Genomic DNA, 16,607 nt, shown 5'->3' with positions numbered 1-16,607 from the left:
AGTTAGTGTGTGTTGCGCTGGTAAAAGTGAATCAGACACAGCAGTGCTGCTGGAGATTTTAAACAGTGTCTACTCTGTCCACTTTTTGACAAACCTGTCTTTAATCATAGACTTCACAGGAAAAGACATCCCCTTGTTCCCTCGCTTAAAACCAATGTCTAAGATTCTTGGGAAACAGCTGTTCTCTCAGGTTTGTATACATTCAGAAGCTCTGCATCATTTAAGGTGGAATGGTGTGTTGTACGTATCTGAAGTGTACCTTCCCATTAAACATTTAGCCATTGATTCAACGTTGAAATAAAGTAATGACTGCCGTCTAATCAACGTTCTCTTAAGGTTGAAAATGAAAGTTGAAAAGACGTCCAAACACAGACATTGAAAAGACGACTATTAGACGTATTTTGGACGTCCATTGATGTTATCGATTGGTTACCACTTAACTAACTTATTAAGATGGATTTTGGACGTCCGTTGACGTTTAAAATATGTCCTTGACGGACAGACTACATTTAGACCTATTTTGAACGTCCAGGGACATTCCTTGTTTACTGGGTTTTCTGTAAATTTTGAATTTAGTTTGAATTCCCACAGAAACTCATTTCTGACTTGAGTTGTTTAGTTTTGTAGCACAGTCGCTAATGCAGTTAGCTGTCTCCTGGGTTTGGAGACATTTCCACCTTAAGTGATCTGATACAGCAAAAATAATTCAGTGTTACCCCCCTGGAGTCTCCCCGTTGTCTAAAAACCTCCAGATGGCATTTCTCTGCCGTGAGAAAGCCTAGCGTACCGGACCCAGACACTTTGTTTTGTTTATGTAGACATGTTGAACCTGAGATGCTATGTCTGGTCTGATTTATTCCAAACGTACCTGTACATCTGTTCCTGTCTGATAAGGATCCTCCCGGACGCTTCTGACTGGAGTTACACCAGACATGTCCGACTAGGAGGAGGCCTCGTGGTAGACCCCGGACACGCTGGAGGGATTATATCTCCCGGCCGGACTGGGAACTCCTGGGGAACCACAAGGAGGAGCTGGTGCAGGGTGTGGGGGACAGAGTGTTTCTGTTGCCACTGTGCCTCTGAAATGGATTAAGTGGAAAAGATGATGAGAGATGGGAGATGGTAAGATTAGTGTCATGTGCAGAGTGTGCAACTTTCAGCCCACAGTTTTTATTAATATTATATATTATTATGTATTATTGCGGGATGGTGGCGCAGCAGGTAGTGTCGCAGTCACACAGCTCCAAGGGCCTGGAGGTGGTCGGTTCGATTCCCGCTCCAGGTGACTGTCTGTGAGGAGTGTGGTGTGTTCTCTCTGTGTCTGCGTGGGTTTCCTCCGGGTGACTGTCTGAGAGGAGTGTGGTGTGTTCTCCCTGTGTCTGTGTGGGTTTCCTCCGAGTGCTCCGGTTTCCTCCCACAGTCCAAAAACACACGTTGCAGGTGGATTGGCGATTCAAAAGTGTCCGTAGGTGTGAGTGTGTGAGTGAATGTGTGTGTGTGTGTTGCCCTGTGAATGACTGGCGCCTCCTCCAGGGTGTATTCGCGCCTTGCGCCCGATGATTCCAGGTAGGCTCTGGACCCACCGCGACCCTGAATTGGATAAGCGGTTACAGATAATGAATGAATGAATGATTTATTATTGATTAATTTATATGTTTATTTGGGGCGGCACGCTGGAGCAGCAGTGAGTGTCTCTGTGTCAGCTCCAGGGTCCTGGAGGTTGTGGGTTCGGGTCCCACTCCGGGGGACTGTCTGTGAGGAGTGTGGTGTGTTCTCCCTGTGTCTGTGTGGGTTTCCTCTGGGTGACTGTCTGTGAGGAGTGTGGTGTGTTCTCCGTGCATGTGTGGGTTTCCTTCGGGTGCTCCGGTTTCCTCCCACACTCCAAAAATGCACGTTGGTAGGTGGATTGAAGACTCAAATGTGTCCATAGGTGTGTGTGTGTGTGAGTGAATGTGTGAGTGTGTGTCGCCCTGTGAAGGACTGGCGCCCCCTCCAGGTTGTGTGCAGTGATTCCGGGTAGGCTCCTGACCCACTGCCACTCTGAATTAGGTAAAGGTTACAGACAATGACTGAATGAATGTTTATTTAGTGTGTTTCTGTCTGTGTGTGTGTGGGGGGGGAGGGGGGGGGGATCTGTATGTGTGTGTGTGTGTGTATGTGTGTGTATTGGAGCTAATCCCACAGTTGAACAGATAGTTCTTGTGTCATTGGTGGTCCTTCACAAGTCTAATGGCCTGTGTATGACACCTGTTTCTAAATCTCTGCTTTCCCAAAATGTTCTAATATTGGGTTCTAGTACAAAAGAGTGTTAAATCACTCGTAATAAAGAGTGGAACCCCTACTTGGTGCCTAACAATTATTTAAAAACATATTTAACCAACTCAGGAAAAACACAACCATAGAACGATGATTTGTGGCTCTCTACAGAACCCCAGTGTTTAGCAAAGAACACATAATAAAACGTTTAGGTTTAGTATTACGTCATAGTGAGATAATATTTCATAATTCTCAGAAAGTATATAATACAGGTGAGCTGCACTTTCCCATCCTCACCGCTAGGGGTAGCTCTGGTTCTTTACAGCAAATAAACCCACATTAACACTATTTGCAGGAAGGAAAAATCTGATCAGACCAAAGAGTCCAAAAGTATCTAGACACACTTCTAACAGCATTGACCGCTCTGGAGCAGCTGCACATGAGCTTAATGTGGAACTGTGTTCTCTGGAGTGATGGGGTTCCTCTGGTGTGTGGAACAGTGGAACTGTGTTCTCTGGGGTGATGGGGTTCCTCTGGTGTGTGGAACAGTGGAACTGTGTTCTCTGGAGTGATGGAGTTCCTCTGGTGTGTGGAACAGTGGAACTGTGTTCTCTGGAGTGATGGGGTTCCTCTGATGTGTGGAACAGTGGAACTGTGTTCTCTGGAGTGATGGAGTTCCTCTGGTGTGTGGAACAGTGGAACTGTGTTCTCTGGAGTGATGGAGTTCCTCTGGTGTGTGGAACAGTGGAACTGTGTTCTCTGGAGTGATGGAGTTCCTCTGGTGTGTGGAACAGTGGAACTGTGTTCTCTAGAGTGATGGGGTTCCTCTGGTGTGTGGAACAGTGGAACTGTGTTCTCTGGAGTGATGGGGTTCCTCTGGTGTGTGGAACAGTGGAACTGTGTTCTCTAGAGCGATGGTGTTCCTCTGGTGTGTGGAACAGTGGAACTGTGTTCTCTGGAGTGATGGGGTTCCTCTGGTGTGTGGAACAGTGGAACTGTGTTCTCTGGAGTGATGGAGTTCCTCTGGGGTGAGTTGGAGTGGTGAGTTCGATCCAGAACTAATCCCCAACACCAGCCGCTGACACTCACTAATGATGATGAGGCTGAACTCCATCAGATTCACACAGCTATGTTCCAGCATGAAGTGGGAGTTAAATTGTTGTAGCTGTTTTTTTAATTATGATACTATTACTACAATTAATAATAATAATGACAGAGTACGTAGAGTCTATTTTTCTGTCAAATAAGAAAGAAAAACAGAAATTTAATTTTCATAGAACATTCCAGCATTTGCACGCCTCATTGTCTGTGCACTATTTTCTATTTCTCTCTCTCTCTCTCTCTCTCTCTCTCTCTCTCTCTCTCTCTGTGTGTGTGTGTGTGTGTGTCTCTGTGTGGGCGTTCTTTTGACTCCAGGTTCATTTGATTGGGTTCAAGTCTCTCTACCGTTTTCTGCCAAATTTCACTCGTTTGTCAGAGATTCTGTGATCAGAGACGAACAAATCCCCCAGGCCTCAGACAGAAAGGGGGGTGGGGGTGAGAGAGAGAGAGAGAGAGAGAGAGAGAGAGAGAGAGAAAAGGAGAGAGAACAGAGACTAAGGGAGAGGGAGCAGCACTGCACCATTTCATTGACTTCATTTACAGCTCAAAACACATCCTCTCCTCTGCACAAAAGCTAAAAATGTATTAGTAAAAATATTAAATACAATATTACAGAAAGAATACAATATTACAGAGAGACTCTGAGCACAGAGAATATTACAGAGAATGTCTAGAGCACAGAGAATATTACAGTGAGACTCTGGAGCAAAGAGAATATTACAGAGAGACTCTGAGCACAGAGAATATTACAGAGAGACTCTGGAGCACAGAGAATATTACAGAGAGACTCTGGAGCACATAGAATATTACAGAGAGACTCTGGAGCACAGAGAATATTACAGAAAGACTCTGAGCACAGAGAATATTACAGAGAGACTCTGAGTGCAGAGTATATTACAGAGAGACTCTGGAGCGCAGAGAATATTACAGAGAGACTCTGAGCACAGAGAATATTACAGAAAGACTCTGGAGCACAGAGAATATTACAGAGAGACTCTGGAGCACAGAGAATATTACAGAGAGACTCTGAGCACAGAGAATATTACAGAGAGACTCTGGATCACACGGAATATTACAGAGAGACTCTGGAGCACAGAGAATATTACAGAAAGACTCTGGAGCACAGGGAATATTACAGAGCGAATCTGTAGCACAGAGAATATTACAGAAAGACTGGAGCACAGGGAATATTACAGAAAGACTCTGTGCACAGAGTATATTACAGAGAGACTCTGGAGCACAGAGAATATTACAGAGAGACTCTGGAGCACAGAGAATATTACAGAGAGACTCTGGAGCGCAGAGAATATTACAGAGAGACTCTGGAGAGCAGAGAATATTACAGAGAGACTCTGGAGCACAGAGAATATTACAGAGAGACTCTGGAGCGCAGAGAATATTACAGAAAGACTCTGGAGCGCAGGGAATATTACAGAGAGACTCTGGAGAGCAGGGAATATTACAGAGAGACTCTGGAGCGCAGATAATATTACAGAAAGACTCTGGAGCGCAGGGAATATTACAGAGAGACTCTGGAGCGCAGAGAATATTACAGAAAGACTCTGGAGCGCAGGGAATATTACAGAGAGACTCTGGAGAGCAGGGAATATTACAGAGAGACTCTGGAGAGCAGGGAATATTACAGAGAGACTCTGGAGCACAGAGAATGTCACAGAGAGACTCTGGAGCACAGATAATATCACAGAGAGACTCTGGAGCACAGAGAATATCACAGAGAGACTCTGAGCACAGAGAATATCACAGTGAGACTCTGGAGCACAGAGAATATCACAGAGAGACTCTGAGCACAGAGAATATCACAGAGAGACTCTGGAGCACAGATAATATCACAGTGAGACTCTGGAGCACAGAGAATATTACAGAGAGACTCTGGAGCGCAGAGAATATTACAGAGAGACTCTGGAGAGCAGAGAATATTACAGAGAGACTCTGGAGCGCAGAGAATATTACAGAGAGACTCTGGAGCGCAGAGAATATTACAGAGAGACTCTGGAGCGCAGAGAATATTACAGAGAGACTCTGGAGCGCAGAGAATATTACAGTAAGACTCTGGAGCGCAGGGAATATTACAGAGAGACTCTGGAGAGCAGGGAATATTACAGAGAGACTCTGGAGCGCAGATAATATTACAGAAAGACTCTGGAGCGCAGGGAATATTACAGAGAGACTCTGGAGCGCAGAGAATATTACAGAAAGACTCTGGAGCGCAGGGAATATTACAGAGAGACTCTGGAGAGCAGGGAATATTACAGAGAGACTCTGGAGAGCAGGGAATATTACAGAGAGACTCTGGAGCACAGAGAATGTCACAGAGAGACTCTGGAGCACAGATAATATCACAGAGAGACTCTGGAGCACAGAGAATATCACAGAGAGACTCTGAGCACAGAGAATATCACAGTGAGACTCTGGAGCACAGAGAATATCACAGAGAGACTCTGAGCACAGAGAATATCACAGAGAGACTCTGGAGCACAGATAATATCACAGTGAGACTCTGGAGCACAGAGAATATCACAGAGAGACTCTGGAGCACAGAGAATATTACAGAGAGACTATGGAGCACAGAGAATATCACAGAGAGACTCTGAGCACACAGAATATTACAGAGAGACTCTGGATCACACAGAATATTACAGAGAAACTCTGGAACGCATGGAATATTACAGAGAGACTCTGTAGCACAGAGAATATTACAGAAAGACTGGAGCACAGGGAATATTACAGAAAGACTCTGAGCACAGAGAATATTACATAGAGACTCTGGAGCGCAGAGAATATTACAGAGAGACTCTGGAGCACAGAGAATATTACAGAGAGACTCTGAGCACGGAGAATATTACAGAAAGACTCTGGATCACACGGAATATTACAGAGAGACTCTGGAGCCCAGAGAATATTACAGAAAGACTCTGGAGCGCAGGGAATATTACAGAGAGAATCTGTAGCACAGAGAATATTACAGAAAGACTGGAGCACAGGGAATATTATAGAAAGACTCTGAGCACAGAGTATATTACAGAGAGACTCTGGAGCACAGAGAATATTACAGAGAGACCCTGGAGCGCAGAGAATATTACAGAGAGACTCTGGAGCGCAGAGAATATTACAGAGAGACTCTGGAGAGCAGAGAATTATACAGAGAGACTCTGGAGCGCAGAGAATATTACAGAGAGACTCTGGAGCGCAGAGAATATTACAGAGAGACTCTGGAGCGCAGAGAATATTACAGAAAGACTCTGGAGCGCAGGGAAAATTACAGAGAGACTCTGGAGAGCAGGGAATATTACAGAGAGACTCTGAGCACAGAGAATATTACAGAAAGACTCTGAGCACAGAGTATATTACAGAGAGACTCTGGAGCACAGAGAATATTACAGAGAGACCCTGGAGCGCAGAGAATATTACAGAGAGACTCTGGAGCGCAGAGAATATTACAGAGAGACTCTGGAGAGCAGAGAATATTACAGAGAGACTCTGGAGCGCAGAGAATATTACAGAGAGACTCTGGAGCGCAGAGAATATTACAGAGAGACTCTGGAGCGCAGAGAATATTACAGAAAGACTCTGGAGCGCAGGGAAAATTACAGAGAGACTCTGGAGAGCAGGGAATATTACAGAGAGACTCTGAGCACAGAGAATATTACAGAAAGACTCTGGAGCACAGAGAATATTACAGAGAGACTCTGGAGCACAGAGAATATTACAGAGAGACTCTGAGCACAGAGAATATTACAGAGAGACTCTGGATCACACGGAATATTACAGAGAGACTCTGGAGCACAGAGAATATTACAGAAAGACTCTGGAGCGCAGGGAATATTACAGGGCGAATCTGTAGCACAGAGAATATTACAGAAAGACTGGAGCACAGGGAATATTACAGAAAGACTCTGTGCACAGAGTATATTACAGAGAGACTCTGGAGCACAGAGAATATTACAGAGAGACTCTGGAGCACAGAGAATATTACAGAGAGACTCTGGAGCGCAGAGAATATTACAGAGAGACTCTGGAGAGCAGAGAATATTACAGAGAGACTCTGGAGCGCAGAGAATATTACAGAGAGACTCTGGAGCGCAGAGAATATTACAGAGAGACTCTGGAGCGCAGAGAATATTACAGTAAGACTCTGGAGCGCAGGGAATATTACAGAGAGACTCTGGAGAGCAGGGAATATTACAGAGAGACTCTGGAGCGCAGATAATATTACAGAAAGACTCTGGAGCGCAGGGAATATTACAGAGAGACTCTGGAGCGCAGAGAATATTACAGAAAGACTCTGGAGCGCAGGGAATATTACAGAGAGACTCTGGAGAGCAGGGAATATTACAGAGAGACTCTGGAGAGCAGGGAATATTACAGAGAGACTCTGGAGCACAGAGAATGTCACAGAGAGACTCTGGAGCACAGATAATATCACAGAGAGACTCTGGAGCACAGAGAATATCACAGAGAGACTCTGAGCACAGAGAATATTACAGAGAATGTCTAGAGCACAGAGAATATTACAGTGAGACTCTGGAGCAAAGAGAATATTACAGAGAGACTCTGAGCACAGAGAATATTACAGAGAGACTCTGGAGCACAGAGAATATTACAGAGAGACTCTGGAGCACATAGAATATTACAGAGAGACTCTGGAGCACAGAGAATATTACAGAAAGACTCTGAGCACAGAGAATATTACAGAGAGACTCTGAGTGCAGAGTATATTACAGAGAGACTCTGGAGCGCGGAGAATATTACAGAGAGACTCTGAGCACAGAGAATATTACAGAAAGACTCTGGAGCACAGAGAATATTACAGAGAGACACTGGAGCACAGAGAATATTACAGAGAGACTCTGAGCACAGAGAATATTACAGAGAGACTCTGGATCACACGGAATATTACAGAGAGACTCTGGAGCACAGAGAATATTACAGAAAGACTCTGGAGCGCAGGGAATATTACAGAGCGAATCTGTAGCACAGAGAATATTACAGAAAGACTGGAGCACAGGGAATATTACAGAAAGACTCTGTGCACAGAGTATATTACAGAGAGACTCTGGAGCACAGAGAATATTACAGAGAGACTCTGGAGCGCAGAGAATATTACAGAGAGACTCTGGAGCGCAGAGAATATTACAGAGAGACTCTGGAGAGCAGAGAATATTACAGAGAGACTCTGGAGCGCAGAGAATATTACAGAGAGACTCTGGAGCGCAGAGAATATTACAGAGAGACTCTGGAGCGCAGAGAATATTACAGAAAGACTCTGGAGCGCAGGGAATATTACAGAGAGACTCTGGAGAGCAGGGAATATTACAGAGAGACTCTGGAGCGCAGATAATATTACAGAAAGACTCTGGAGCGCAGGGAATATTACAGAGAGACTCTGGAGCGCAGAGAATATTACAGAAAGACTCTGGAGCGCAGGGAATATTACAGAGAGACTCTGGAGAGCAGGGAATATTACAGAGAGACTCTGGAGAGCAGGGAATATTACAGAGAGACTCTGGAGCACAGAGAGACTCTGGAGCACAGATAATATCACAGAGAGACTCTGGAGCACAGAGAATATCACAGAGAGACTCTGAGCACAGAGAATATCACAGTGAGACTCTGGAGCACAGAGAATATCACAGAGAGACTCTGAGCACAGAGAATATCACAGAGAGACTCTGGAGCACAGATAATATCACAGTGAGACTCTGGAGCACAGAGAATATCACAGAGAGACTCTGGAGCACAGAGAATATTACAGAGAGACTATGGAGCACAGAGAATATCACAGAGAGACTCTGAGCACACAGAATATTACAGAGAGACTCTGGATCACACAGAATATTACAGAGAAACTCTGGAACGCAGGGAATATTACAGAGAGACTCTGTAGCACAGAGAATATTACAGAAAGACTGGAGCACAGGGAATATTACAGAAAGACTCTGAGCACAGAGAATATTACATAGAGACTCTGGAGCGCAGAGAATATTACAGAGAGACTCTGGAGCACAGAGAATATTACAGAGAGACTCTGAGCACGGAGAATATTACAGAAAGACTCTGGATCACACGGAATATTACAGAGAGACTCTGGAGCCCAGAGAATATTACAGAAAGACTCTGGAGCGCAGGGAATATTACAGAGAGAATCTGTAGCACAGAGAATATTACAGAAAGACTGGAGCACAGGGAATATTATAGAAAGACTCTGAGCACAGAGTATATTACAGAGAGACTCTGGAGCACAGAGAATATTACAGAGAGACCCTGGAGCGCAGAGAATATTACAGAGAGACTCTGGAGCGCAGAGAATATTACAGAGAGACTCTGGAGAGCAGAGAATATTACAGAGAGACTCTGGAGCGCAGAGAATATTACAGAGAGACTCTGGAGCGCAGAGAATATTACAGAGAGACTCTGGAGCGCAGAGAATATTACAGAAAGACTCTGGAGCGCAGGGAAAATTACAGAGAGACTCTGGAGAGCAGGGAATATTACAGAGAGACTCTGAGCACAGAGAATATTACAGAAAGACTCTGGAGCACAGAGAATATTACAGAGAGACTCTGGAGCACAGAGAATATTACAGAGAGACTCTGAGCACAGAGAATATTAAAGAGAGACTCTGGATCACACGGAATATTACAGAGAGACTCTGGAGCACAGAGAATATTACAGAAAGACTCTGGAGCGCAGGGAATATTACAGAGCGAATCTGTAGCACAGAGAATATTACAGAAAGACTGGAGCACAGGGAATATTACAGAAAGACTCTGTGCACAGAGTATATTACAGAGAGACTCTGGAGCACAGAGAATATTACAGAGAGACTCTGGAGCACAGAGAATATTACAGAGAGACTCTGGAGCGCAGAGAATATTACAGAGAGACTCTGGAGAGCAGAGAATATTACAGAGAGACTCTGGAGCGCAGAGAATATTACAGAGAGACTCTGGAGCGCAGAGAATATTACAGAGAGACTCTGGAGCGCAGAGAATATTACAGAGAGACTCTGGAGCGCAGAGAATATTACAGTAAGACTCTGGAGCGCAGGGAATATTACAGAGAGACTCTGGAGAGCAGGGAATATTACAGAGAGACTCTGGAGCGCAGATAATATTACAGAAAGACTCTGGAGCGCAGGGAATATTACAGAGAGACTCTGGAGCGCAGAGAATATTACAGAAAGACTCTGGAGCGCAGGGAATATTACAGAGAGACTCTGGAGAGCAGGGAATATTACAGAGAGACTCTGGAGAGCAGGGAATATTACAGAGAGACTCTGGAGCACAGAGAATGTCACAGAGAGACTCTGGAGCACAGATAATATCACAGAGAGACTCTGGAGCACAGAGAATATCACAGAGAGACTCTGAGCACAGAGAATATCACAGTGAGACTCTGGAGCACAGAGAATATCACAGAGAGACTCTGAGCACAGAGAATATCACAGAGAGACTCTGGAGCACAGATAATATCACAGTGAGACTCTGGAGCACAGAGAATATCACAGAGAGACTCTGGAGCACAGAGAATATTACAGAGAGACTATGGAGCACAGAGAATATCACAGAGAGACTCTGAGCACACAGAATATTACAGAGAGACTCTGGATCACACAGAATATTACAGAGAAACTCTGGAACGCAGGGAATATTACAGAGAGACTCTGTAGCACAGAGAATATTACAGAAAGACTGGAGCACAGGGAATATTACAGAAAGACTCTGAGCACAGAGAATATTACATAGAGACTCTGGAGCGCAGAGAATATTACAGAGAGACTCTGGAGCACAGAGAATATTACAGAGAGACTCTGAGCACGGAGAATATTACAGAAAGACTCTGGATCACACGGAATATTACAGAGAGACTCTGGAGCCCAGAGAATATTACAGAAAGACTCTGGAGCGCAGGGAATATTACAGAGAGAATCTGTAGCACAGAGAATATTACAGAAAGACTGGAGCACAGGGAATATTATAGAAAGACTCTGAGCACAGAGTATATTACAGAGAGACTCTGGAGCACAGAGAATATTACAGAGAGACCCTGGAGCGCAGAGAATATTACAGAGAGACTCTGGAGCGCAGAGAATATTACAGAGAGACTCTGGAGAGCAGAGAATATTACAGAGAGACTCTGGAGCGCAGAGAATATTACAGAGAGACTCTGGAGCGCAGAGAATATTACAGAGAGACTCTGGAGCGCAGAGAATATTACAGAAAGACTCTGGAGCGCAGGGAAAATTACAGAGAGACTCTGGAGAGCAGGGAATATTACAGAGAGACTCTGGAGCACAGAAAATATTACAGAAAGACTCTGGAGCGCAGGGAATATTACAGAGAGACTCTGGAGCGCAGAGAATATTACAGAAAGACTCTGGAGCGCAGGGAATATTACAGAGAGACTCTGGAGAGCAGGGAATATTACAGAGAGACTCTGGAGAGCAGGGAATATTACAGAGAGACTCTGGAGCACAGAGAATATTACAAAAAGACTCTGGAGCGCAGAGAATATTACAGAGAGAATCTGTAGCACAGAGAATATTACAGAAAGACTGGAGCGCAGGGAATATTACAGAAAGACTCTGAGCACAGAGTATATTACAGAGAGACTCTGGAGCGCAGGGAATATTACAGAAAGACTCTGAGCACAGAGAATATTACAGAGAGACTCTGGAGCACAGAGAATATTACAGAAAGACTCTGGAGCGCAGGGAATATTACAGAAAGACTCTGGAGTTATGCAGGCATTAGCTGGCTTTCCATCCAAAACGTTTGGAAATTTTGAGTCAACACAGAAGTATAAATTGGCCGTAACTGAAACAGTATGTTTCTGTTTTCCTACTTTGGGGTTAGACAATTTTTTAACCTTCTATATCCACACTTTTGGTTTCTTGCCAAAAGGACCAACATGAGCAGCCCAAACAAATACCTCTATCTTGCTGACAGAAGAACAGAAAACTAAAGGGAGAGAGAGAGAGAGAGAGAGAAAGAGAGAGAGAGAGAGAGAAAACAGTAGAGGGGAGAGGGGATAACCCTGCCTAGTTCCATTTTATACCTCTTCAGTATTCTCCGCCTTTCTGCCCCTTTCTGAAAGCAGCCATTAGTCCGGGTGAAGGGAGATTAAAGCAAATAAAATTACTTTCATTGTATGTGTTAGCGTCTGTAATTCCCTCAGATTCGTAATTAAATGCCATTCTTATACATTTCATGAGAAAAACGCTCTGTGGCAACAAAATAAAAGACTCATTATGTCAGAGATTGCACACAATTTGAATTAAACCTTTTTCACCAGGAAAGAAAATAATGAGGGGAATGAAACGACCACAGAAACAGGACGACAAAAAAGCACCGTTAATTAGAGACACATCAGAAACATCACTGAGACTAGCCGTCTGGGTGTTAGCGGTTAGTGGTTAAATAAAACCAAAATAGCACTAAAAACACTGGTGAGTAGGGAGGGGTGGGCTGAAAGTGAAATTCTGCCAGTTAGGTTTACATTAAAGTAGTAGTAAAGAAGTTAAAGTAGCTGGATAAATAAATATATGTCTAATAAAGAGAATAGAAGCTGCCTCTTCAGAAGCACTAGCACCAGAGATAAGAATATAAGGTGATTTGTTTGCAAAACATGGGAATTTGTAGAATAAAATCTGTTCTTGTATTTTGTAAGTGAATATTACAGAAAAACAAAAAAGAGAAATGTAAATCTGATTTATGAAGCTAACTGGTTTTAGCTTGACTTTTTGATTTTGGTTAAACACGGTTACAGGAATCTAATAAAAATTATACACAAGATAGGTTATAAAATTTCCTGTACCAATCCATTAGAGCTTCACATAAGGCCCACCACACTCTCTTCCTACCTGCAGCCACAAAACTGTTCCTACACCTCAACACTAATGTTGCTGTGGCCACTTATGATCTAATCAACAACCAGCTATACTTAACAACTACGGTTACTCACTGAGCTCAGCCCATGAGCACCCAAACCACCCACTGCATCACTAGCTCTTCACAGGGGTCATCAGGTAGGCACCTCCTCTTGAACGGCCTACTGGGATGAAGTACAACATCTGTCTTTATGGTGCCACAACAATAACCTGGCACTAAACACGCTCAAGACAAAGGAGATCATCATGGACTTCAGACGGACTCGGAACCAAGCTCACACCCCCATCTACATCAACGGAACTGCAGTGGATCAGGTGTTCAGGTTCAAGTTCTTTGATCTCCACATTTCCAGTGATCTCACCTGGTCCTTCAACTCCGTCTTCATCAAAAAGGCGCAGCAGGGCCTCTATTTTCTTCAGAGCCTGAAGAAAGCTCACTTGTCTCCCAGGATACTGGTGAACTTTTACTGCTGTACCATCGAGAGCCTACTTACCAACTGCATCTCTGTATGGTACAGCAGTTGCTGTGTTGCAGACCGCAAAGCTCTCCAACGGGTGGTAAAAACAGCACAGCGCATTATAGGCACCGAATTACTTACCATCGAGGACATCTACCACAAACGCTGCCTGGGCAGGGCAAGAAACATCATCAAGGACGTCACCCACCCAAATCATGGACTTTTCAGCTTTTTACCATCTGGCAGACATTACAGGAGCCTCCGTTCCCACACTAACAGGCTTCGTAAAAGTCTTTTTCCTGAGGCTGTTATCCTGATGAACACTATTCAGACACTTTAAATAAACATTGCACAATCATTTCACTGCACCTTCTGTAAAGTTGTACTCCTTCGTCCTTCAGTACATAATGCATCATCTACACAATGTTACTTTGTTTACATGTTTTATATTTCAATATGTATATATGGTTACAACTTCCATAATCACAATGTTATATCATAACTGCACTTTATGTAAATAATCACAACAGCACTTTATGTAAATTATGTAAATAATGTTATATATTGCACTTCTGGTAAGATGCTAACTACATTTCATTGGCCCTGTACTTTTACTCTGCACAATGACAATAAAGTTGAATCTAATCTAATCTAATCTAATCTAATCTAATCTAATCTAATCTAATCTAATGTGTTTGACTGAATTTAGCCGGTGACACCTCCAGAAGGCTCAACAGTGAAGTCTGGCATCCCAGACCCACCCCTCTCCAAGCCAGCTTTACAGTCATTCCATACCCTTAACCATCAACAACCGTAAATCCACACTGGCCTCCCTGGTGACTAGGGCTGTACCTAGCCCCACTGGCACCGTTAATGCATGCTCAGTGCCACCAGTTCCATGTAAACTTTACGTGCCACATCACCAACCACCACAACACCACCTCTATAGTGCATTTCCCCAACTAGTCTGTGTTCTTCTTATCCACAACCACTGACTAAACCTTTCAGCTGTTTCTGATAACTGTTATAAGTTGGTCCCAGCAAAAATTTTATATGACTTGCCATCATCGCCCACAGCTCTTGCCAGGAAATCTTCCACTTGTCTTGATTCTCCCATCAAAGCCACTGGCCTTGTTTTGCCTGTGTTGTGCAACAGCTGTTGCACACTGTGCCTCCTCTTCCTGCTCGCGAATAAAACTAGTCATCATTTGCCTTCCTGGTGATGTGGCCTTACTTAAAGTTTTCCACGAATCACCTGACCCAAGGCCTGCTCTTCCGCATTGTACTTGGCCAATCACATCCCTTAGCTCTAATAAACTCTTGGCTACCTGCACGCCCACTTTCGGATTCCACTTCTTTCATGCTCTTGTGACTGGCACTGCTGCTTTAACCATTGCATCTTTTGATCCTGACACAATCATCTTGTGACTCACCTTTGCACATTTAAATTACTCAATTAAACTTGTAAGCGGTAACCCCAGTACCTCTCTCTGATACTATGCCACACTACTTAAACATTACGATACCCCTAGCCACTTCCTTATGGCCTTGTTCATAACCCTTTCCATCCCCTCTACTTTTGTGATTGAAATGTCAATCTGTCAATGGCAACTGAATACACCACAATTTCAACTTCCATAGCAAACACAATTATCAATGCTATTAACAGCCTTCATCAGTTCAGTTTTATTCCCACAACTTGCTCACTATCTTTTAGCGCTGCACTATACCATGCATCTGAACTCCTCACTGGTCTCTCGAGTACTGTAGGGATTATTTCTCCTTCCATCAAAAAAATTGTTTGCACAAGTTTCCTTTGACAATCGACAGACTTCTAGACTTTTCATTTAACTTCCCCAGCAACTGCTGTGTGCAAGGCACAGTTGTCGTCAGGGTCATTGTGTCATCCCTGTATGCCCTAATTGGGAGGAGTACCGTCATGCAAACTCTCCACGTCTATGACAACTCTTACGGGCCCGAATTACTACTTCTATTGCCATCATAAATGCTAATGGTGAAATTATACATCCAGCCATTATACCTATATCTAATCGCTGCCACGATGTAACAAATTCCCCTGTACTAAAGCAAAACTGACTATCCTCAAAGTACGCTTTATCCAGCCTAGTAACCTTATCTGGCACCTTAACTGCTGTCCACATAAGTTTATGTGGCACTGAGCCAAATGCATTCGCTAAATCTAGGAAAAAAACATGTAAATCCCTACCCTCTTTCTTAGCTGTCTGAATCTGATGCCAGATAATGCTGCTATGTTCCAAACATCAGGCAAAAAAAGAAACCCCTGCCTTTTGTACTGATGCATCAATTAGCTAAAGATACTTAAACATTAATATTACTAATTATGTTTCCCTTAATAACAAGCAGTAGCACATGCTGTTGTATGGATGTTACAGCAGAGATTTAATATATGAGAAAGAGGATATTATAACTAATTTCTGTTAAATTGAATTCATTTATATAGCATATTTAGGAGCAATAGCTGTTATTTATTCATTCATTCATTCATTTATTATCTGTAACTGCCCATCCAGTTCAGGTCTGCGTTGGGCCCAGAGCCCACCCAGAACCAGCAGGTGCAAGGCAGGAACACACACCCAGAGGTGGCACCAGCCCCCCAGCAGATATACAGTACTGTACAAAGGCTTTCGGCAGCAGAGATTATGAGGTTTAATAAGCTATTTATCTGAGCAGTAAGTGTTTATTTGCTAAAAAATTAAACAAACAACAAATAACACCCACATTAGCATAAACCCAATAGCATTATTCCAGTGCGATAATCTGTGTCTGAATGTGTTGGTTTAACTTTGTCCAAATCTCTCTCCTCATGGAGTCTGTATTATTTGAGGTGATCATCCAGTACC

This window comes from Hoplias malabaricus, chromosome Y (genome assembly GCF_029633855.1).
Source record: "Hoplias malabaricus isolate fHopMal1 chromosome Y, fHopMal1.hap1, whole genome shotgun sequence".
Classification (NCBI taxonomy): domain Eukaryota; kingdom Metazoa; phylum Chordata; class Actinopteri; order Characiformes; family Erythrinidae; genus Hoplias; species Hoplias malabaricus.
This window is presented reverse-complemented; position numbering follows the sequence as displayed.